The sequence below is a fragment of the Pleurodeles waltl genome, chromosome 8, assembly GCF_031143425.1.
Source record: "Pleurodeles waltl isolate 20211129_DDA chromosome 8, aPleWal1.hap1.20221129, whole genome shotgun sequence".
Lineage (NCBI taxonomy): Eukaryota > Metazoa > Chordata > Amphibia > Caudata > Salamandridae > Pleurodeles > Pleurodeles waltl.
Window position 1 is genome coordinate 757,544,779 of NC_090447.1, and position 24,920 is coordinate 757,569,698.

The following is a 24,920-nucleotide window of genomic DNA, read 5'->3' on the forward strand; positions in this document are numbered from 1 at the left end:
ATGCTGGATTGGCTCACATCCTTCCTCTCTGGCAGAACCCAAAGAGTCCACCTCCCCCCGTTCCTGTCAAAAGCCACCAAGACCATCTGAGGAGTTCTCCAGGGATCCTCTCTCAGCCCCACCCTCTTCAATGTCTACATGGCACCGCTCGCCAACATCAGCCGATCCCACTGCCTCAACATCGCCCCCTACACGGACGACACTCAGCTGATCCTCTCTCTCACGAAGAACCCAAGAACCGCCAAGACCAACCTCCACACCAGACTTCACGCCATCGCCAATTGGATGGAGGCAAGCCGCCTCAAACTGAACTTGGAGAAGACCGGGATCATCATCTTCGGCTCCAACAAAGCAGCATGGGACGACTCCTGGTGGCCTGCAACTCTGGGAACCGCCCCAACACCCAACACCCATTCACGCAATCTTGGCTTCATACCGAACTCATTGCTCACTATGACCCAGCAAGTCAACGCCATCTCATCCTCATGTTTTAACACCCTTTGCATGCTTCACAAGACCTTCAGATAGATCCCCGTTGAAACCAGAAAAACGGTTACCCACGCCCTCGTCAGCAGCAGACTGGACTACGGCAACACTCTCTACGCGGGAACAACTGCCAGGCTCCAGAGAAAAGTTCAGTGCATCCAGAACGCCTCAGCTCCACTCATCCTCACCTCCCTCACCACAAACACATCTCAGCCCACCTCAGAGACCTCCACTGGCTCCCCGTCAACAAAAGAATTATCTTCAAACTCCTGATCCACGCTCACAAGGCTCTCCATGACACCAGACCTGCCTATCTCAACGAGCGTCGCAACTTCACATCCCGACAAACCAGCTCCGCTCGCCAAACCTCGCACTCGCCACCGCCCCCGCGTCGACCGTACCACAACGGGCGGCTGATTCTTCTTCCACCTTGCCGCCAAAACCTGGAACTCCCTCCCTGTCAACCTACGTCGGACCCAGGACCGCCTGACCTTCAGGAAGCACCTGAAGACCTGGCTCTTCGAGCAGTAGCAACCCCCCCCCCAGCGCCATGAGACCCTGCCGGGTGAGTAGCACGCTTAACAAATTACTGATTGATTTATTGATTGATTTTATTTTGTGTGACGTCTGGTAGTTTGATCCCCTGCAGATGCGTTTTGGATTGTTCCTTGTCACCTCAGACGGTTTTTGCTTCTTGCTTGTGCTGCAAGTGTCAGCGGGTGAGACTTCGTTGGTCCTGGGGTTTCTGTATCTAAGCTTGGAATATATATCCTTTAAGGTCCTTCATCTGTTTCCTCCTGTTCTTTGATGTCATTTTGACTTCAGGGAAGTTGGTGAAAGCAATACTGTTTTGTTCATCCTCCCGGCATTGTCTGTGTCATGTGTCCTAATATCTTCTCACCCATTGAACATTGTTTCCGTGCCCGTTTGTTCACATCTCCATTGCAAGTTGACCCTTCCAAGCAATTTGTGGTCTTGCCTGCAATACATTTATCCAGAAATCCTAGCTGTGGTTTATATGGTGACTGATCAAAGCTGCAGGTGTTTTTGAGTTCACCTCAACTGGCTCATTCATCTTTGTCGTTGCTATCCATGATGCTCCTGTTACGTGCACCAGTTGTCTTTAGGTTTTGTGACCCATAATTTTTTTTGGTTTTTAACTTGCTAGATAGGAGAGATATGTAAGTTAACTGTCTAGAGGTAAAGCTTTACCTGCACTTGTTTGCAACTTCAGGAACCAAATCTTTTCCCACCTTTGATGCGTTTATCGTACTAGTACCTTGTCATATGTGTTCTGCGGTAGTGGGGGTTTACAAGTGGTATTCATATCCAATGGGCAACTGATCCATCAGGACATTAGTTGGTGCTATTGAGTTGACATGGTGATCCGGCTTGGCCACGTCATGTTGAGCCTCTGTGCCCGACTTGGATATTTGCAAATGTGGTAACTGTGCTCTACTTGATGGTTGATGCTTGTGCCCCATCACCTTCAGGAGTCATTCAATGAAGTTCAGCTACGAATATGTGAGTGTTATAGAGACGTGTGACAGCAGAGATGATGGGTGTCGAATTCCTTGGTCATTTACCATGTGTGGCATAACCCATTTGTTGTGTCATGCTTAGTAACAGACGCATTTTGTTTCTTGTAATAGGTGTGGTGCGAACATTTGATTGTCCAGAACACTATTGTATTATTAGGCTTCAAAGTACTTATATATGCGATAATATAACTCTTAATTGTGTAAAACAATGAATCAGTTGTGCTTGGTCCCTCTTACCATGGCCTCAGTGTTCAATCCTAATATAGGCTCTGCAGATTGCAGCTGTCTGGTTACTGTAATAAATGGGTTGTCTTATATGCATTCATATAGTGCTTGTGTCATTGTGTTGGGTGTGGGTTATGTAATCTACGTTTGCCAAACAATGAGCTGTGTGGGCACTGTTATTCTGTACTGTGCTTTAGGAGCAGTTGTCTGTGAGCCCACAGACCTGGTCACTGAAATTTTGTGATGGTAGTTCATTGATTTATGAAGTCCCAAGGGATCTGGAGGTAGTCATGATGGTTTGCTATGCCAGGAGCATGGTCATTGCAGCCAATATGGAGGATGTGTAACAGAGGGATTCCTGGACAAAACCCTATAATAAATCTGTATCATAGGCTAAATTGCACTCTGGGGCTATCCACCTTGATAACTGGGAGTGACACTCTGATGTTCTTCAGGATCTAGAAGAACAGTTTTGTTCGACCACAGAAGGAGATCTAGCACCAATGGTGGATCTGCAACGTCAAGACCCCCAGCTATGACTTTGTATGCTGAGTCAGCCTCAGCATGCATTCAAAGATCGAGCCATGCAGGTGAGCAAGATTGAGTGGGGTACACAGCTACTGCCCACGCAAGGAGCCCTACAGCAGGAACTGTTGCTGCACAGCGGCCGCTGGGGTCTGGCGGGCCTCAACCCAGGGTATGTACCTTTAGGCTGAATATGTACCTGGCAAGCCAAGCCTTCCAGGGGAATACAACTGCACCCCACAAGGGAAGCACACTCTGCATGTGTTGTGCAAGAGTCTGCCTGGTGCAGGTCCCTAGACCTCTGTCCCTGTGACAGTTTATGGTGCCCCACCCCATCCAGAAGTGACCTCACTAGGGTCAGTCTTGGGGTGCTCTTACCTCACATCTGGCAACCCCTGACCCACTGTTGTTCTCACTGTGGACTGTTTCCACCTTCTCCCTCTCCATCTGGGCCTCAGTGTCCTCTGCTTTGGATTGCCCCCCCCCCCCCTGACAACAGAACTGGTAGGGTGCTTGTGGCAGCTGCCCCATCCAACTCTTCTGACACTGTGGAGCTTCCTTCAATGAATGGACTCCTGGTAAAGACCAGGTTACCCTGCTTGTGCCCACTCTGAGAGCAATCCAAGCACTTGGGCTGGAAACAGGGCACCCTGGGCCTCTTCCCAACCCCACCTCTTTTCCTACTGTTGGAAAGGAGATAGGACCATTCCCCCTTACTACACTGGGGCCTGTCAGGGTCACTGTAACCCTTACCTTCAGTCTGATGTGAAAAACCTGAGCCACCCTCCTTAGGATCACTCCCCAATGCCATCCCAGACACTCTGGGAGAACTTACACTTCACCCTGTGTTGGCCTAGCTCTGGAAAGCAGTGACTGAACATGAGCTTTCTAGCAATCAAATTGTACAGCCCCTCAAATGTGTTCATCATAATAGCCTTCACCCAACCATGCAGTGCCCTGCAAAAGTGACCCACAAAATCTCCCCAGGACGGGTTAGACAGTTTCCTACTACCCCTGAACCTCAATCTGCAATCTTCTGGGGTGAAGCCATATTTCTTGACAAGGGTCTGCTTCATGGTGGGATACCTCAGCCTATCTTTCCCATCTAGGTAAAGTAGGGCATCCTTACCATCACTAGGAGTATTCCTCCAAAGAACATCTCCCCAATCCTCCTCAGGGATTCTGTGTGCTACTAGTGACCTCATAACCTCCAACCACTGGTCTATGTCATCCCCCTCCCTGAAGGCAGGCACCAAATCTCTGAGTGTGTGGATGTTTCTTGAAGCACTGGACATGGTGCTTTTGCTGCCACCAATGCATTCTACTTGCTTTGTTTTTAAGTCCAGTTCCTTTAGACTCAGTTCATTACCCAGCAAGATCTTCCTTCCTTCCATGGTTCTCTGCCTCAGCTGCCTCCATGGCCAGGTTTTCCTTGGCTAAGGCCCTTACAGCCTCAGCCATCATCTCCTTTCCCTGCGGAGGCTTTGTCATCCTCAACTTTTCTCTCTTCTGCAGCCAGTTGGGACAGCTGCTGCCTTAGGTCCTTCTCAGCCTGTCCATCCATGAGCTACTCAGGGGACAGGGTTTGGGAGGAGCACTGCTTCTTGCAGGGGATCCAGCAGGGGACTCCCTCTCTGTGGACTCCCCTCTCTCTTCTGGAGCCTCTGGAAAGTCATTTTCTTTGCCTCCTTCTCAAGGCCACTGCTCTCTTGGGCCTCTGAATCATCTTGATTCCAAAGGGGTCCTCCTCCTCAGAGTAATCTGTTTGTGTTGCTCCCCTGTTGGTTTCCTCATAATTAAACATGGCTGTCTGCAGTTTCCGCCTTGTGGATTTCTTCTTCACAGGCAGCCCCCTCTCCTTGCAAAAACCTCTCAGCTCCTCCATAGTGTAGCATGATAGGTGCCAAACATTTATTTCTATGCTGATAAGGCCACACAGGTGCAACAACCAAAGAAAAAGAGTCCCAAGTTGATGAAGATGAAACAGGGGTCAAATTTAGAAAAATGGGCAACTGAGATAAAAAGGAGAACAAATAATGGTCTTAGATGTGGATGGGAGTGTACACCAAATTACTATAAGGTACTACACAGATACAAGTTCTATCCCATTGCTGATCACCAGTGTTAGAAAATGGTTCTCTAGTTGGCAGAGGTATGCACCCTATCCAAGTAGGGACCACAGTCATAGTCAGACTAAGTCAGATGCACACCCTAAATTAACCTGTGCTCACTCTCTGGTAGCTTGGCAAAGGGCAGTCAGGATTAACTTAGGAGGCAATGTGTAAAGTATTTGTGCAACACTTATTTACAGTAACACAGTGAAATACATGACAAAAAGGCTCGACACCAGTTTAGAAAAGTAGAGAATATTTATCTGATTACAACAAGAACAAAACAACAAAAATTAAATCAGTAGAAGTTGAGATATGAATTGTTAAAGAACAATGGCCACATGTAAAAAGCATTTTTCTAGCCACAAATGGGCTGATTCACAGAATCTGCCCATTTGTGACTGAAAAATGCTTTTTGTGATGCTCGAAACCCAAATTGAGATTCAGCAACTTATTACCGAATTGCATTTTGGGTTCTGCCATTCGGTATTATGAAGGGGCGTGTTGAGGACGTCCCTTCCTAATACCGAATGGGAAAGGTGTGTACAAATGTTTTGCGACCTGAATGCAGTCGCAAAACATTTGCAGTTTACCACCATAGAAAGTTGGTGGTAATTCATTCACAAATGGGAAGGGGTCTCTAAGGTACCTCTTCCCCTTTCAGAATGGTGGGGAAAATATTTTTTAAAGGCTGGCAGTGGTCCCACAGACCACTGCCTACTCTTGAAAAATGAAGCTTGAACATTTATTTTTTTCTTTTTAAACACATCTCATTTTCCTTTGAGGAAACTGGCACTGTTTAAAAAAAAGACTGCTTTCTTTAAAAGCAATCACAGACATGGTGGTCTGCTGGGCCCACAGCTGCTGCGCTTCCTAATGGGTTGCGAATTGCAACCTACCTCATTAATATACATGAGGTAGGTCCTTTGCGACTCACTGGGAATCGCCAAAAAAACTCAAAAGAGTTTCATACATTTGAAATTGCAAATTCATATGAATTTCCATTAGGAACTCACAATTTCAAACTTTAGTACATGTGTCCGTAAATGTGAAAATAGTGTTTAAAAGACTATAGTGTAAAAAGGCTACTTGAGGTCACGAGTTACAGGTGCAAGTAAAAAATCCAGGCTAACCAAGATGGAGGGGAGGCCCGCTACAGAACCCATGCAGGGTCCAGTGAACAGTACCTTTGTTAAAGCAATGCGTAGACGGCAGGAAGTCAATGTCTCTGCCACACTCTGGCAATGCATTGTCATCAGGCACCGTGGAAGTTATTGCAATACATCATTGGCAGGCCATGAAGAGCATCATTGCCAGGTCATGCAGTGGTGAAGCTGCAGTCATCCAGTACCCACTGTGTCATCAAAGGAGATGCAAAGCATCGATTTTTCAGCTGCTTTTGAGGCGATGCCGTGCTTTCTTAAGGTTTGTAGCTGTAAATGTGATACATTGTTTCTTGAGATGGTGTGTTGATTTTTGTGCCACATTTGGGGCAATGCCTCACTTTTGGAAGTTTGCAGCTGCTGCATCCACTTTTGAGGCCCATGACTGGAGAGTGGCCACCAAAGGCCGGGGTAGGACTCACAGTTGGCTTAGTCCAGCAGCACTGGGAGAGATGCAAGCAGTCTTTGATGCCCCTGTGACAGCAGAAGAACAGGGGGCAAATCAACAAGAATTTGGAGACTGTTAGGTTCAATGGTGTAGAGAACAAAACCAGTTCTTCTCATTACAGGATGGAAGCAGCAGGTAGCAGGCCAACCCAGCACAGCATACAGCAAAGTGGCAGCCTCTCCTCAGCACAGCACACAGCATTAGTAGGCCAACACAGTAATGCAGTTGCAGAGTGGCAGCCCCTCCTGGCAGCACAGCAGTCCTTCATCCTGGCAGAGTGTCCTTGGTTACAGAGGAGATCTGATTTGGTGGGGATTGGGGTCCAGTGCTTATACCAAATTTCCCTGTAAAGTGAGGGGAACTTCAAAAAGGCCTTGAAAGATCTCAAGGTCCCGGCCCTTCATTCTCTGGCTCAAGACACTCTACAGGGGTCATTCAGCTCTTTGTGTGGGGAGACCACAGCCCTATTCAGATGTAACGGAGACAGCGCTAAGCCCCCCCATCAGCCTGGCTGTGGGCCATCAGGATGCAGATATGACACCCATGCTCACTTGTGTGTAACTGTCTAGAGGGCATGCACAACGCCCTGATGTCTACCCCAGATGTGTATTTAGAGGGAGGCAGAGCCAAAGATTGGTTAAAATAAGAAAATACCAACTTTGTAAAAGTGGCATTTTCAGACCTAAAATTTTAAATCCGACTTCACCATAAGTTGTGATTCAAAATTGTGAGTCCAGAGACATCAAACTCCACATTTCTATCTCTTCCCCATTGGAAACCACACTTGAAAGATATTTTAAGGCAATCCCAATGTTATTCTATGAGAGAGATAGGCCTTGCAATAGTGGAAAAACAAATGTTTTTTCACTACCCGGACATTTTAAACTTAAAAGCACATGTCAAACTTTTTAAATAAACTGCAACCTGCCCTTGGGACTAACTAGGGCCTTCCTAAGGGGTGTCTTACATGTAATAAAAAGGAAGGTTTGGTCCTGGCAAGTTGGTGCACTTGGCAGTTCGAAATGGCACTTTAAACTGCACGAACAAGCTCTGCAGAGGCAGGCCTCCATCATGATTGAAATGCTACTGTATTTGGTGGCATAATCAGTGCTGCAGGCCCACTAGAAGCATTTAATTTACAGGCCCTAAGCATACATGGTGCACTTTACTAGGGACTTACAAGTAAATTAAATATGCCAATTGTCGATAAGCCAATATTACCACATTGTAAGGAGAGAGCACAAGCAATTTAGCAATAGTTCCCAGTGGTAAAGTGCACAGAGTCCTAAAGCCAATAAAAACAAGGTCAGAAAATAAGGAGGAGGAAGGCAAAAAGTCTGGGGATGACCCTGCAGAAAGGGCCATTTCTAGCACCACCAAACTAAAGATCATCTTTGGCTATTGCACACATTTTATCTACAGACCCAGCGGAAGCCTGAGGCAGGGCTGAGTGGCAGAATAATGATGGATTGGAAGATGTCCCTGGGAAATGGGAATAGCCAAAAAAGAGGCACAGTAGAAGGCGGACCAGAAACAGACCAGAAGGACAGAATACTGAGCTCACAGTGCCTGCTAGTATGCAATCCACCGATGAATGCCACTATGCCCTAGCACTGGTGGCATCATTCAGAGAAACTCAGAACAGACTGGTTCCTCAAGAGAAGAAGACAGTGCTTCCAGTCTGGTGAACCTGCAAGGGTTGGAGCTCCTTCTGGCAGTGATGCTGCAAACAGCTGTCAATGGGGATGATTCCAATTGTGGACTAACCTGTAACTGTATTTGAACATAAGGTAGATGTTAAGGATAAAAATGGCTCATTTGCCTTAAGCTGACATCACTGGTGGGGCTAGCTGACCCAACACAGAAATGGGCAATTGTGTGCAGTTGATCTCTTGTCACGCTGTCCAGAAATCAGACATTACAGCAAGATAATTAATTCTTCTCAGTCCGCTATCACTATAAGCATACCCCATCCTCCCTTGCAACACCTTGAAGTGCATGGCTAAAGAAGTCAATTGAAACAGAAAGGACATCCTCACCTTACAGATGCACGACACTGCACCCTCAAACCTTGGACGAAAGCCGTTTGATTTCTGCCCTGCGATTTGAAGTTTTATTTTGTAGTTTTAGATAACAGGTGAATACAGGGAACAACAGGCGCAGCAACAATGGGCAACGCATTTCTTTGCCAAGGCAGCAATGGCATCCCGGGGGCAGTAGGGAGGTGCACACATATCTAACAAATACCTTCCAGACTTTAACACAAGAATGATGTCTCCACTAACTCTTCCATGTCTTCCTTCGAACATGTGACATGCACACAGAGCTGAAATGATATTCCATACAGTTTTATTTCAGATGCAAGAGACCCCACATCAACCGTTTACAACAGTAGCACATAATGAAGACAGAAGCAACAAGACTCCAAAAATGATTGAGAGACAGGTCTTCTCCACAGTTTATTTTGCATTTGCCAGGGGCGCAGTAGTGAGTATGAGAGCTGAGATATCCTTTCAGCCTGGAACATTAATCGTAGACATGAAGGGAAGATTCGTTCTTGTAGAGATAAGGGGCCTCATTACGACCTTGGTGGAGGGGATTACTCTGTCCCAAACGTCTTGTAAAACGGCAGATGGGATATCTGTCACTTACGGTTGTAATCAGGCCCCAGGTCCTACAGATCAGCATTTATGTCCCTAACGTTAGGCAACCTACTTTTCTCAACACACTGTCAAAACAGCTCTCCCATTAGATTGCCATCCCCTGGATTCTGGAGGGGACAGAGGAGACTTTAACTGCATCCTTGACACCAGACTAAACAGCTCACACCCCCCTCCTCCCTGAAACCCCCATGAGACACAATGCAAAGGCACCGAATTGTTGGTTAAATCAAGGGTCCTAGGTAGATGTGTGGAGGTGCCATAACAGAGGACTAAAACTATACTCTTTTTATTCACTTACACATGACCGATGCAGTTGCCTAGACCAAATGGTATACTCTGTGTCACTCTGCCAGCTGGTCACCGATTCAGCCTATCAGGGTAAAGAGATCTGATTATAATCCATAAGCGATATGGTTTAATAGTCGTGGTACCGACCCCACATCCCACCTGTTGGCCACAGCAACCCACATTAGAAGATCCAGCATTCCAACTCTAGGGGAACACATCTGTAATTAATTTATCAATAACATGGGTACAACCTCTTCAATAATATTTGACTGGGATCTATTTTCGTTGATGATTAGGGGGTTCTCCATTCAATCAGTGGCGTGAGCCCGTGAGAGTATAGGAAACAAACTGTGACAGGTGAAAGAATCTCTCCTCCAATTAGAAAAGAAACTGGTGACTGACCCCCCTTCAAAGCAACCCTATTAAAAATGCACACACCACACTTTTGATTCATCTCTGTCAATTTGATGGCAAGGCATACACCTCTAGATCTAATTTAGAGCAAACTATTGGCATGTGAAATTGCATAGGAACACAAACAAGCCCCCTTTCCTTCACTCAAACTCAATATACACCCAAGGGGAGATACATGCAGCCTTTAATGAATACTACGAAACGCTAACAGTGCTGCAGGCTGCAGCCCTGAGAAGGTAACTGGTGACTTTCTAACAGACATTTCAATTCCACGAGTCCCTCTGAAACTCCGCATCGAAGCTGATGACCATATAGTGCCCTATGAGATTAGATAGGCTATACATAACTTGACTGCCAGGAAAATGCCTGGTAAGGAAGGACTACCCCTGCAGTTTTACCAAAAACTATGAAACTTGGGTGCCCATATTGGCTGCGCTGTATGAAGCTGTAGCAACTAAGGATATACTGCCCCCCTTGCTTTGAGAAGTCCTGGCAGTTTCCATTCCTAAATCTAATCCCATCTGACATCTCTTTATATAAGCCATTGACAAACCTTAACATTGATAATAAGATTTTGGTAAAGTTATTGCAAGTAGGGTAATATAATTCTTCCTTGATCTAGTCTACGCCCAAATGAGAGAGAGAGAGAGGAAGAGAGAGAGAGAAAGTATTACTACCCATCCATATTCACAATAGTAAAATCACATGTGCAAAACCTGGTGCATTGGTTTATATGCAGAGGCTCAAACCTTTTGTTGTACTCCATGGACACCACAGATATGAAAAGATATTAGGAGAAGACATCTCACCCACGATTTCATAGTGGGATGCCTCATCATTGGTGCCTTCTCTTTATCTGAGTTGGGTAGTACAACTTGAATGGACTCAGCCATTGATAGGAGTTCATTAAAAAAAGATTCATTTCTGGGTAAGTACAGGAGTCCAGCTAAATTGAAAACTACTCAGGTGTACCCAAAGGTTTCTCTTATATTCAGAGGGTACCCTGGGTGTTGTTAAAAATATATACTTTTTGATGTGTTTTTGAAAATCTATGTTTTATACTTCTGTCCTTATATTAATGACATCCTTCAGCCATCTTACCTGACCTTACGGGTCACTGGCTTTCTTCAGGGCTAGGGGTGGATCCCTATCTTTCTAGGGTAATAATTCAAGCAAAAAGAAAGGAGGCATAAGCCCATCCTACCTGTCCTTGTAACATAAATAATTCTCCTTCTTGGGGAAGTTTTCTATCACAGTGGTCTGGTTGTGTTAAGCACTTTCCTGTAGTCACACATTCATCAAAGGTGAAGCACCTTGTGCAAACCTTCTGCTCCCTGACTGATTCCTAGTGCTAATCCATCCAGATCAAAACAGGTTTGTCCCGGGGAGGAGCATGTCCCTTAGTATTCGCCGACTTCATACGCTGTTGGAAGCTGCCTCTAGAAGATGGCCCTGCTCGGCCTGCATGGTTTTAGACTTGAAGAAGACTTTTGATGCCCTGGATTTAAATTATCTCTTTAGAGTTCTAGATGAATTTGGCTGTGGGATACTTATAGCATGACTAATGAAATTGTTATACATTAACCTGACGGCTAGGGTGACAGTATCTCCAAACCATTCTCTTTCATAGGGAGCCACCACAAGGCTGCCCAGTGACCCCATGTTATTTGAAATGGGGCATCTCACTGGGGACAAAATACACACAATATTGCTTTACACTGATGATATGCTCCTCTACATTAAAGATGTGAAGGCAAACTATAATTACATAGCATGCATTCTGCAAATGTTTGGAAGCAGATCAGGGCTACTTGTTAATTGCCGGAAATCATGCTTATTTCCTCTTTCTCCAAACACTCAGGAGGTCCAGGCAGACGTAGGCTGTGCAACACTCACTTAGGCAGACACATGTGTCTGATACTCAGGTATCAGAGTCAAATGCAGAAATACTAGTTAGCAACCTCACTAGGACAGTGAAGGCACTGTGTTGAGAAATATATATATGAAGATATATCCATATGTATGTACCACATAAATATCATACTTTAGTTTCATTCAATTCACTCCCACATTAACTGAATCCCCCCAAGCTATATTTTCCTGTCTTTGACCAAGATTTTTGTTTATGTGCTCCCCTTCTCATTCATAGAATGGTTCCCCTCATCCACATTATTATTTTAGCAGTGCCCCAAGACTTCCCTGCTGACCTCTCTGACACCTACCCCAGCTGTGCAAAGTAGTCTCTCCAAGCCATGCTGTTACGTTTAGCTCGGTCTCACACTTTAGGTTCAGCCCATCAGCAACCCAGCCCCCTTTTGCCTACAGTCCACCTGTTGCCTGTTCACTTTTTTTGCGCCCACACTGCATTATGTATAACTTTACTCTGTGGTCTTAAAGTTAGTGTATATGCACCATTTCTACTTTGTGTATGCTTGCCCGTGTTTTGACTATGTCCCCTTTGCGGGTTTTCCTGTGAAAGCACTTTTTAACATACATAACTGCCTGACTTAAATGACTCAGGGCAGAAGATGCTTGTTTATAGTGCGTAACACTGGGATGTGCGTCTGCCCTCTGCCTGCCAATAAACATTGGTCCCTCAACAAACATTTAATCTGTTCCAGAGCCTTGCCTGGTGTTTGTGTTTTCTTTGCATCACTCTGAGGAAGGTTGGAAAAGTTGTTTCCCTAACACACTGAGAACACACATTCAGTTCTGGAGGACTTCTCTCACCACGTTTATGGGCCAGATCACACTCTCCTCAAATATATTGTTCCCACACCTATTATACAATTTTTCAAACTTCCCTTTCCACCTTTCGCAAAAATGCCTTTGGGATTTGGATATGTTATTAAGAAATCCTATTTGGTGAAGTGGCCTCCACAGAGTGTAATTTGCCAAGTTCTAGCTCCTGCCTAATGGGGGTGGATTGGGAGTCCCCATATTCAAACACTACTATTTAACAGCTCAACTGCAGGGGTTAAGCATCTGGTTCTCAGGGAGTACATTGACAGGCACTGGGAGAGCTCAGGGTTTACTGCTACCTAAACAATCAGTGTTCCTTATTTCTTCCATGAGTGATGGCTAACTGAGGCTACGCCTACAAAGACATGTGGTGCCTATGTGTCCACTACACCTGTATTAGGGTTGTCAAATGGTGTAGGTTGTTTCACAGCAAGCGAGTGGGTACCTGGAGCATGGCAGCCTCTAGAATGCTGCTACCTGTTCAAGGGCAGATAGCTTTTAACATATTACTTCACCCTGGAGTAAACTAATATGCACAGAGGTCAATTTGCAACTCATGGGACAAGGATGTATACATGTAATGTCAACTGGGGGTGTTGCAACGGAAGAGCCACCAACACACACCCTCATTCAACACCTATTCACAATTGGTAACAGCTACAGATAACTGGCTCAACAGGTTCTGGGAGAATACATTCAGTTCTTATTGCAGGACCTGTCTGAGGCTAGGGGATCAGAGACAAGGAGGACATTGCAGAAGAAGAAAAGGAATACAGCACTTGTCAATCTTCATACAGTTTCAAGTAATGCCAGGTCTAAATATATTATTTTCAGTCTCTTCCACAAAGCTTACCTCACTCCAAAGAGAATTAATAAAATGTTTGTGGAGGTAGTTGGCATCTGCCTCCACTGCCAATCCCAGCTGCGGACCTACAAAATATGATTTGGAGCTGCACCCCCATAGAAAACTAGTGGCACACAGTCGTCAATATGCTTCCTACTGTACCTGGCTCCCCAATCCTCAGAGCTGGGAACTCTGTTCTTAGGGTTTCTTTAAACACGCCAAAAATGTGAAATTGGTAGCCCACTTCCTGCACTTGGAGATCCTGTTGGCCAAACATCCCATAACCTTAAACTGGGGAGAACGTACACCTTACTGTGTCACCAACCAAAGGCCTCAGAAAGCAATGTCATACTCTTTAACTTTAAGAACACATTGAAAGATGATGCACTGCCATCATAGCATTCCAAGTAAACGTTGGCACTCTCCATGTTCAGAAGCACACACATATGACTGCAAGGGAAACACACCAGTTGTTTCAGTGTTTTGATGATTGCATTGGGTGTGTCTTTGCTGGCCTTCCAGTGATTGCAAAGTTAAACATGATGCTGTAATGTCTTAAATGGAAAATGGAAAATAAAAAATGCATGATTAAAAAAGGATGGTTTCTACACCCATACAGATATGTGTGTAGGACAGCATATACATTTTGGATGATTTGAGGGCAGGGTTCTTGAAGGTTACATGCTGTGATATCAGATACTTCGATCTCTTTCATTGTTTTACCTTTTAACAGTTTTGTTGTCTTAATTATATATGCAATATTGTCCATTATCCATATTTTGGTGATATTCATTTGACATCAACTTTCTTTTCAATATTGATTATTCAGCTTGTCTATTGAAAATTCTTAGAAATGGGGTCTTTGGTTGGCAGTCAGATTACCCCCGTCCAAGCAAGGACCCTCCCCACTCTCCCCCTTGGTAGCTTGGCACAAGCAGGCAGGCTTAACTCAGAAGCAATGTGTAAAGTATTTGAACCAACACACTTAGCAATACACTGAAAACACTACTAAATGGACACCACACCAGTTTAGAAAAATAGGTAATATTTATCTAAATAAAATAAGACCATAACTGCAAAACTCCAACATACACAAGTTAAAATATGAATTGTCAAAAGAATAAGAGTTTTACTTCTTAGAATATAATGGAAATGTTGATTTTGCACAAAGTACCTGGTTAGTGTCAAAAATAAAGCAACACAGGCGAGTGTGCATAGGAAAAGGCATCAATTCCTTCTTTGCAAGGGAGGCCATGCGTCGTTCCTTCTCCAGTCGGGTTGGCGATGTGTAATTTTTCTCCCTCGCAAGAGAGCGATGCGTCGATTTCCAGACGGGGCACCTCGGAACCATGCAGAGTTGGGTTGACTTTGGCGCCCAGGGACGATGCATGGAAAAACCTGTCACACGATGTTAGAAAACTAAGCTGCGTGGAGTTTGCATCATTATCAGCAGCTGCAAGCCGGTGTTGCACATCGTTTCTTCAGCTGCGATGCATCGATTTCCCAGCCATGATGCAGGTGAAGCGTCGATTTTAGCAGCGAGGATGGCGTTGCGTCGTTTATCAACCGGTTTGTGGATGGTGCATTAAAAAGTTGCCTGCACAGCGTTCTGTGGGTGGATTTTCAGCTCTTGTCTGCTAACTTCACCTTTCAAGTGCCCCGGGACTGGATAGGACACCACTTGGCAGGGCACGAGTCTCAGCAGAGAGTCCAGATGTTAGTAGAGGAAGTCTTTGATGGCCCTGAGACTTCAAAACAGGAGGCAAGCTCAGTTTAAGCCCTTCGAGATTCTTCACAAGCAGGAATATACCACAAAGTCCAGTCTTTGTCCCCTTTTCCAGACAGAAGCAGCAACTGCAGATAGCTCACAAAAGCGCAGTCACAGGCAGGGACAACAGTCCTCTCCAGCTCTTCAGCTCTTTTTCTTGGCAGAGGTTCCTCTTGGTTCCGGAAGTGTTCTGATTTTCAGGGGTTTTGGGTCCAATACTTATACCCCTTTCTGCCTTTGAAGTAAGCATACTTCAAAGGAGAGTCTCTGTTGTTCACAGGATCCTGCATTTTCCAGGCCAGGCCCCAGACACACACCAGGGGGTTGGACAATGCATCGTGAGAGGGCAGGCACAGCCCATTCAGGTGTGAGTGACCACTCCTCCCTCCACTCTAGCACAGATGGCTCATCAGGATATGCAGGCTACACCCCAGGACCCTTTGTCTCACTGTCTAGAGGGGATTCACAAACCGCCCAACTGTCAAACAGACCCAGACAGGGAATCCACAAACAGGCAGAGTCACAGGATGGTTTAAGCAAGAAAATGCCTACTTCCTAAAAGTGGCATTTTCAAACTATCAATCTAAAAACCAACTTCAATAAAAGATGTATTTTTTAATTGTGAGTTCAGAGACCCCAAACTCCAAATTTCTATCTGCTCTCAAAGGGAATCTGCACTTTAATAATATTTGACCCCTTCGCTGCCAGGCCTTTTCCCCCTCAGGTGCCAGTCCTTTTTTGGGCCATTTGGGGCAGTTCGCGCTTAGGCCCTCATAACGTTTTGTCCACATAAGCTACCCACGACAAATTTGCGTCCTTTTTTTTCAACATCCTAGGGATTCTAGAGGTACCCAGAGGTTGTGGGTTCCCCTGAAGGAGACCAAGAAATTAGCCAAAATACAGCGAAAAGTTAATTTAAAAAAAAAAAAGGAAAAAAAGGGCTGCAGAAGAAGGCTTGTGGTTTTTTCCCAGAAAATGGCATCTACAAAGGTTTTGCAGTGCTAAAATTACCATCTTCCCAGCTTTCAGGAACAGGCAGACTTGAATCAGAAAACCCAATTTTTCAACACAATATTGGCATTTTACTGGGACATACCCCATTTTTAATATTTTTTGTGCTTTCAGCCTCCTTCCAGTTAGTGACGGAAATGGGTGTGAAACCATTGCTGGATACCGGACAGCTAAACATTTCTGGAAAGTAGACAAAATTCTGAATTCAGCAAGGGGTCATTTGTGTAGATCCTACAAGGGTTTCCTACAGAAAATAACAGCTGAAATTAAAAAAGATTGAAATTGAGGTGAAAAAAGCAATTTTTCTCCACGTTCTGCTCTGTAACTTTTTCCTGCGATGTCAGGAAAACACATTTGGAAGGAAAAAATGTTGAGAAAGGCAAGGGGCAATAACACTTGTTTTGCTATTCTGTGTTTCCCCAAGTCTCTTGATAAAAGTGGTACCTCATTTGTGTGGGTAGGCCTCATGCTCGCGACAGGAAACGCAACATGGACACATCACATTTTTACATTGAAATCTGACGTGTTTTTTGCAAAGTGCCTAGCTGTAGATTTTGGCCTCTAGCTCAGCCGGCACCCAGAGAAACCTACCTAACCTGCGCATTTTTTAAAACTAGACACCTTGGGGAATCCAAGGTGGGGTGACTTTGGGGCTGTCACCGGGTTCTGTTACCCAGAATCTTTTGCAAACCTCAAAATGTGGCCAAAAAAACCACTTTTTCCTCACATTTCGGTGACAGAAAGTTCTGGAATCTGAGAGGAGCCACAAATTTCCTTCCACCCACCTTTCCCCCAGGTCTCCCGATAAAAATGGCACTTCACTTGTGTGGGTAGGCCTAGCACCCCCAACAGGAAATGCCTCAAAACACAACGTGGACTCATCACATTTTCCCAAATCAAAACAGAGCTGTTTTTTTAAAAGTGCCTAGCTGTGGATTTTGGCCTCTAGCTCAGCCGGCACCTAGGGAAACCTACCAAACCTGCGCATTTTCAAAAACTAGACACCTATGGGAATCCAAGATTGGGTGACTTGTGGGGCTCCCACCAGGTTCTGTTACCCAGAATCCTTTGCAAATCTTACAATTTTGCCAAAAACACTTTGTCCTCACATTTCAGTGACAGAAAGTTCTGGAATCTGAGAGGAGCCACAAATTTCCTTCCACCTACCTTTCCCCCAGGTCTCCCGATAAAAATGGCACCGCACTTGTGTGGGTAGGCCTAGCACCCGCAACAGGAAATGCCTCAAAACACAATGTGGACACATCACATTTTCCCAAAGAAAACAGAGCGTTTGTTTGCAAAGTGCCTAGCTATGGATTTTGGTCTCTAGCTCAGCCGGCACCTAGGGAAACCTACCAAGCCTGCACATTTTTTAAAACTAGACACCTAGTGGAATCCAAGGTGGGGTGATTTGTGGTGCTCTCACCAGGTTCTGTTACCCAGAATCCTTTCCAAACCTCAATATTTAGCCAAAAAAACACTTTTTCCTCACATCTCGGTGACAGAAAGTTCTGGAATCTAAAAGGAGCCACAAATTTTCTTCCACCCCTCATTTCCCCAAGTCTCCGGATACAAATGGTACTTCTCTTGTGTGGGTAGGCCGGGTGCTCGCGACAGGAAATGCCCCAAAACACTATCTGGACACATCAAAATGATCAAATGCAAAACTACCTGTTTTTGCTGGGGGATTACCTGCGTTTTTGGTCCTGGGCTCAGTAGCCATCTAGGGAAACCTACCAAACCCAAACATTTCTGAAAACTAGACACCCAAGGGAGTCCAGGGAGATGTGACTTGCGTGGATCCCCCAATGTTTTCTTACCCAGAATCCTCAGCAAACCTCAAATCTACTAAAAAATCCGATTTTTCCCACATTTCTGTGTGGGATCAACACACCGGGAACAATTTCCTACCTCCCAACGTTCCCCTCTCTCTCCTGGTAAAAATGATACCTCACTTGTGTAGGTGGCCTAAGTGCCTGTAACAGGGAAGAGCCAAAAACATGTTGAAATTGAGGGGGAACCAAAGCGGGTCCAAAAGGGCTGTTTGAAAAAAAAAAGATTTTAGGCTGATAACTGCATCAGAATTGTTATCGATATAGATGAGACAATGATGGGTGGTAGGAATTTTGTGGATTCCTGCAGATTCCGGAAGATTCCATCACAAAAATGTGGGGAAAATGTGTGATTTCCAGCAAAGTTGGAGGTTTGCAGGGCATTGTGGGTAAGAAAATGGTGCGAGGTGTATGTGAAGCACACCACCCTGGAATCAACCAGATGTTTCATTTTTAGATGTGTCTAGGTCTTGTGGATTTTTCTACATGGCAGCGTCCCAAAGTCAAAAAAGGTCAGCCCTCACCATTCCAAATGAGACGATTTTGAGAGTTACCAAGCTCTCATGGCCCAAATGTAAAACCGAAACCCAAAATAATCAAATGTCCTCTTGCTTGCCAGGGGATAAGATGTTTTAGTGTCTGGGGGAGAGCTGAAAGACTGTTACCCCCTTCAGTTGGGGTTGGGCATAGCCAGGCCCATACTGGTTGGCAGCCACCACCCCATTATTTTTATTACTTTTTTTATTCCCTGGCATCTAGTAGACTTTCTGCCCCTCCTGGGTGTGGATCGGGGGTAATTGGCCAATCTGCCCACTGGCCTCATTTATTTGGGGTGGGGGTATGGCCATAGGAGCTGTTCCCCTTATGCGTAAGCATAACAAAAAAAAACCTGGTGTCTAGTGGGGGGCAGAAATGGCCTAAAAATAACTTGGCCCCATTATGCATAAGTATTGATTAAAAAAAAATCTCTGATGTCTAGTGGTTTCTGCCCCTGGGGGTAGAAATGGCCTAAAAATAATTTGCCCCCGCCCCCGGAGCGACTCTTGCCTAAGGGGTCGCCCCCACATATAAAAAAATGTAAACATTTTTAAAAAATTATCCCTGGTGTCTAGGGGTTTTATGCCCCCCCGGGGGTGGATCGGCATATTTACATTAGGCTGATGGCCTAAAAATCATTTGGACCCCTGGGGAGTGGCCCTTGCCCAAGGGACCGCTCCCCTTATTGAAATATACACAATTCCTTTCATGTCTCTCCCGCCCGACCTCCCGGTCGTAAGAGAAATGCTTCTGCACTTCTCTTCCGGGATCCGAGGTGACCTCTGATGAGGTCAGCGCGCGATTTGTGTGCTAACGTCATCAGACGTCACTGGGGGTGTGGGAGGAAGGGGGAACCAGGGGTGGAATGGGCAGCGATTCCCCTTCCATTCCCGACTGGGGTGTGTGGGCCGGGTGCAGGATGAGCTGGTCTCGTCCCAGGCACACGGGAACCGTGTGCTAGGACGAGACCAGCTCGCCCCGGGCACCCAGGGGGTTAAAGGCATCCCCCATGTTAACCAATGAGAGAGATAGGCCTTGCAACAGTGAAAAACAAATTTAGCAGTATTTCACTGTTAGGACATGTAAAACACATCAGTACATGTCCCACCTTTAACATACTTTTAACATACACTGCACCCAGCCCATGGGGTTACTTGGGGCCTACCTTAGGGGTGCCTTCCATGTATAAAAAGCGAAGGTTTTGGTCTGGCAAGTGGGTACACTTGCCAAGTCGAATTGGAAGGTTAACTGCACACACAAACACTGTAGTGGCAGGTCTGAGACATGTTTACAGGGCTACTTATGTGGGCAGCACAACCAGTGCTGCAGGCCCAGTAGTAGCATTTGATTTACAGGTCTTGGGCACCTCTAGTGCACTCTACTAGGACTTACTAGTAAATCAAATATGCCAATCATAGATAAACCAGTGTACACATACATTTTACATAGGAGCATTTGCACTTTAACATTGGTTAGCAGTGGTAAAGCGCCCAGAGTATCAAAAACAGCAAAAACAGAGTCCAGCACACATCAACAACCTGGGAAACAGAGGCAAAAAGTTAGGGGAGACCACGCCAAGGATGCCAAGTCTAACAAACATGTTAATACTTTACATTCTCTCAAAATTCTCTAGATGATTTTAAAAACTATCTCCTCTTCATCTGTTACCAGTTATATTGCCAAAAAAGATGTTTAGATTAATTTATCAGATTTACAGACCACACTTTGGTCTTTTCGGTTTTGTAGATTTGTAATTGCATAATGCTGAAATCAAACCACACCAGTAAGTGTGATGAACTGTAAGCCGAAACCACCTGGAAACCGTGTAAACTGTGCCTTTGTTGACATTTCATCCTCTGGAGAACAGGGGCACTCTCCTTTCCTGCACTTGTTTGAATCCCTGTAACATTTACCTGCGGCACCATGTGACGGTAGCTAATTTTGTGGTCACATTTATGTCAATTTTAAGAGGCAACAGGGAGTGTCGGGCTGGTGAAACAGACCTCATTTATCAGTGTGTATACTGATGTTTGTGGACACTCTGCACATAAATGTGCAAGAGCAGCAACATTATACTCGGCTAAATGCGTGTACTCCTCCCATTAGGCCGCTAAGTGGCCATCTGTGGTCATAATGAAAAGGTCATACTGGTGATTAAGTGTAATATTATTCCCAGCTTGCAGATAGGCTTTGCTTTCAAAACAGGTAATGGGTCTTGAGAAGGAATTAATGTGATATGGTGTATGGATCATTAAAGTCTCGGAAAAGTGTTAAGTGAAAACATACATTGTATGGCCCAGCACCACGATTATTGTAACAAAAAGTTAGGAATACAAAGATTTAAGTGCTCTTTCATTATGTACACCTTATTACTTTCTTGCTTAAAAGCAGCCAACATGAACATATAATAGCCGTCTGGCCTACTTCTAAGGGCTCTACTGTTTGTTAAAGGTCCTGAGCATGAGTTGTAGTTCCGAGTTTCAGGAAAGGGCCTATTTCAAGGGAAGGGGCTTTCAAAATTTGTAACGTTTAAGTAGGAAGGCATAATATTTTACAGAGCTTAATTTGCCGTGCGCAGTGTGGAGGTCGGCCAGCCACGGTGGGGATGTATGCCAAGCCCTGTGGCAACCTTCCTACTACACACACCCATAGGCTGCTTGCAATGGGGTGTTGGCTGAATGAAACAAAAGGTTAATATTACATTTTAGTATGTATGGTAATAAGATATTCTCTTATGTTAAAAAAAACTGAAATTCACTGCTAAAACAAAGGTTAAAGTGATGTTATTGTTCGGTATGATAATAAGATCTTAAGTTATGTTAAAGGAAAACATATAAATTCACTGAGCACAGCAAAGGTTAAAGTGACATCATAGTTAGGTGAGCAAATTCAATAAGAAGTAAGCTCTACAAACCGAAAAACTACTTAAATTCTCCGGTTATATTGCTTATGATTTCACGTACTACATCTTCCATGACATGTTAAACATCACTGATGACATCTCATATCATCTTCCTTCCAGCAGTGCTTTCGTTTTGCTGAAGTTATGTAAATATTCTTGATTGCATATTTATGGTAGTGCACCACCTTCTAAGAACTCAAGAATGCATAGCACTACAAGAATGGCATCTGGACCAAACACGTAGTTGCAGGATTATATATATTATTCACAAATACAGATCTGGCTTGAAAGTGGCAACGCATGCAAACAATGACATACACATCTACACACTTCCTCTTTTAATGTGCCTCTGTGCAACCTGTGTCAAACTGCAGTATTTTATTCCCCAATCCCTCAGACATATTCAGTAGGTTATGCAGTGGCAAGATCATGTGTGGCATGTCATTGTCATCTGAGTGGCCTGCATGTGTTAGTACAATGAACTCAGACTTAATGAACTTGCTAATGCTTGTTTTGTAAAGGCATCCAGGTTCTTGTACTGTAAAGTTCTAACCCATCTCATGTTACAGAACGACTAGGGAATGTGATGTAGAGATTACTTGGTGAGATGATGCCTGTGACACCAGCTGTGTTGCAACATGAACGTGCATTAATGGGTACAATTTCACGTACCCGAATTTTGTCTGGGACTTGAATCGTTGATGCCATTTCTTAGCAAGTGACATGATGAAATGCCGAATTATTTTTTCCCTTTGTATGCTGCTTCCTCCGACGCTTTTAAAAACGTTCTTACCACTGATACTTAAATATCAATCAAATGTAGAGCATCAATCAATCAGAATTATTCAGTTCCGGTAAAGGTGAAAAAAGTGAGATAGTTGGTTTACATTGTGATTTTTCTATACGCTCGTTTTCGCTTTAATTATCCTTTCAATCGATCATTGGCTCCGACTTTAGAAGTAAGATAACATATTACACCTATAAAATGTTATCTCATATTCTGGTTTTGGATTTTAGTTTTACGTGTCAAAAGGTTCATTATTTAGAATTTGTAAACCATATGCAGCTCTGTAGAATAGGAGAGTTAAACTCGACTTTATATTATTGCAAGAGACATCGTTTTAGACATTTCAAAAGCATCAAAATTGATTTAGACCACATACACGCTCTCATACTGTTCCAATAATGGATTTATATAGCCGTACATAACACTCATCCGCCGTTCATAAGCGCAGTAAAAAAAGGATGTCACTCTCATTCAATTTGTGGTCGTCATGTCGCCGACCCGTGAATTATGGGAGGAACAGTCAGTTTTACAGCAATGATTTGAACTCATAGGGCTGGTTCTCAAAACAGTTTTGACTGGCGTTAATTTGTGCGCTTGGTGGTAAGTTAATGTAATGCTTGTTCCACACAGTATTACTACCATATAATGAAAGCTGATTTCTGGAGGTGGTAGTGTGTGACAAGAATGTTTCTGTAAATTTTTGTATGGCATTTTGTTGTGGTGCTGTGTTCTATTGTTTTCAGGGTGAGGAATTTGTGTGCTGCTTTATTGCACTTTCATGTTATTTAGTACTGTGGTAGTTGTTTGGTGCTCCATTTTGACTATTTTGTCATGTTGTGTTATGCTGTAAATATGTTGTTATGTTGCTTTTTGTTTGTTATTTTGTTATTTATGTTCTTTACTTTAGATATGTGATCAAATGCAGCTAAGTTTAGAGCCAAAAGCTGCAGATGTTTTCACATTTCCGATTAATAGCAATCATGTAACACACTGTCTAAGGTGGTTCAACAAGCATGCTCCACTATTTAAGACGCAAGTCAGCCCAAAATAATGGCAGGCTTTGTTTTAATTTAGCACTCCGGGTGCTCACTTTATGTGATATAGACTCCAGAGCACTGTATTTTGTCAGCAGCAGTGTTGAGCTTACTAAGTACTCTACATCTGAATCTTTCAAAATGACACAAGTACCTAACATTCAGAAAATGTTAAAGAATGCTAACATTCATAAATATGTTCATCTGTTTGGATTTTCTCTGTTTCCAAATGGGAGATCATATACTGTAACAATCAGTAGGTCTGCTTAAAGTTTGAAACATTTCTCACTGGAAAGTTATTCCACTGGGTATCCGAGGAATGGCTTTTAAGATAGGTGTCACTGTGGCCTTTAGGCCAACTAGTTCTTGGCTATTTACAGTGGCCAGCTTTCAAAAATCACACATCGTCAAGCATTTCAGCAACTCATTTTGTAAAGTGAAGCAGGATAAGATCGAATTTTCATACACATTGACTGTAATTTCACTGGATTCTTTTCCAGTGTTTGAAGGCTGTATTCATCAAAAGTAAAGCCCTTAGGTGGGCGTTTCTGTGGGACATGCTGCCTCTGATAAGGCCACTGATCATCACAAGTGAAGTAAATTGAGCTATTAGCCACAACTTTGCTATCCATGAAACAAAGCACTTTTTCTGATCGGCCAGGATGATCTTTTTAGTGGCATGCTGAGGAACTTACCACTGATAGCAACTTGTAACACGCTGCTGTTCATGGGCATTCCCCCCTGTCCATGGGCCATATCATGAACGTTCGTGTTGGACTAGAAAAGAACAAGAGTCATGATGGCCTTTCCTTGCTCAGCACAGTGCATAGCACCTTTTTCTATGGTCTATCTCCAAACAGAACAGTTCTGAAGCAGAAAAAGGCAAACATTGATCACTGTTTCTAACCCTTACTGTCTGAAAATAAAGCACTGAGTCAGAGAAACATTGGGTTAATTGAATTTAGTTTGCACTCTGCAAGCGCATAAAAACAGGCACTCTGTTCTGCGATTAGCCAGCAGCGTTCCTCATGATACAGCCCCGGAACACCTTATTTACCGCGCTTGCACTGTCTAAACGATATTTATTTAACTCTATATTGCATGATTTTCAGACAGTGCAGCTTGGAAACAGAAAGAGGTAATCACTGTTTTCTAGCTGTTCTGTCTGAAAACCATCAATAATATAGAAAGTACTAGGTTAAAGGAATGCACATTAGACAGTGCAAGCATAAAAAAGGTGATCAGATCTGCTGAGCCAGACACAGCCCCTAATGGAGTTTGGGTTATTCCTTTCAAAACTGAACATATATATTTTTGATGCCAAATCCATAATACATGGATCATTCTTCACTGAGGAAAAAAATAACATCTGCCTAAAATCACACTCCATAAATGCCTTTAAACCCTGGTTGCCAAATAAATGAATGAAAGAATTGATAGTGTGTGTCTATAACACATTAAAATCACCACGCTCATTTTGCTTTGTGGCCTTCATTCCTTTAAAGAGCTACCTCATACAGTTAGTAAAAGCTATCCCAGGCAGAAGCTTTTCTGCCATCAGCAACGCTTGGTAAAAATAAAGTTGGTAAAATTGTTGCT